Source organism: Nestor notabilis, unplaced genomic scaffold (assembly GCF_000696875.1).
Source record: "Nestor notabilis isolate BGI_N333 unplaced genomic scaffold, ASM69687v1 scaffold5972, whole genome shotgun sequence".
In the NCBI taxonomy this organism is placed as follows: domain Eukaryota; kingdom Metazoa; phylum Chordata; class Aves; order Psittaciformes; family Psittacidae; genus Nestor; species Nestor notabilis.
The window spans coordinates 38650-39789 of NW_009919671.1; positions in this window are offsets into that span (position 1 = coordinate 38650).

The following is a 1140-nucleotide window of genomic DNA, read 5'->3' on the forward strand; positions in this document are numbered from 1 at the left end:
TTCCCTACAAGGACGATGTTATGAGTCACTCAGCCAACTGGATCACAATCGAGAAAGGCATCCAGTCCCTGAGAGAATCAGCCATTGTAGAGATGATCTATTGTAGGCCAGATGACAGGAATGCATCTGTAGATCCAGATGAAGTTGAATGTACACGACTGTTCCAGGGATTGAAGGATTCTGGGTGGAGAAGGAATGTAAGCCACACCCCGCCCTGAAGTGCTAGAAAGTTTATTAGAAGATCTAAAATAGATGTAACATCCAGCGCTATACCAAGCTAGAAAGAGAGATAACTAAAGGCTACCAAAGAATAGATTAGGCACAGATTCTTACTGACCCACACACCTGTCCAATGACCAGGAGGCCAGCTGTGAGGTGCACTGTGTAGAAATGGGGTGGCAGGCACATACTTTTGCGGGTGTCCCCGTGGAGGTAAGGTCGACCATAAAAGGTAGTTGGATCCACCTCCTTCTCCATCTCTCTTGAACCCCAGGCCTTTTATATGCCAAAAATTGCCACCTCATTCAGCGCAGGGGGCCAATCCATGTCAGGAGGAGTGGCCTTGTTGGCTCTTCGCTGTGACACTCACTCTAGATGATCAGGGTGGTCTACCACGGACCAATTCCAGTGTTATACCCATCTAATACAAATACCTACATGCTTTTTATCTTGTTCAGGGTGGTTCACCATGGACGAATTTTCACAGTGTTAGACCCATCTAACACAATGACACATGTGGCGGAAACTTACACAGAGTGCACCATCATCATATGCCCACTCATTGGCATCAGTGACCTGGAATGACATAACACCACCAACAGTGGATGAACTGATTCATCAGCTCCAAGAGTTCAAAGACAATCTCACCCCTCCCATCATTTCAGCTGTGGAAAAACTGTCCCAGGAGTTCAAAGAATTGAGAGCCGATTTATCCAATCTATCCAGCTCCCCACATGTACAAACCCATGTCTCAACTATTAACAGAAGGCGCCCTACTACTTGAGAGAGAAAATGTAGGAGGTACATGCCATGGGGCACCCTATGGTTTTACCTCCAGGATCATGGAGAAGACATGAGAAAGTGGGACAGAAAACCCACCTCAGTTCTGGAGCAACGGGTGTGTGAACTGAAGAGAACACT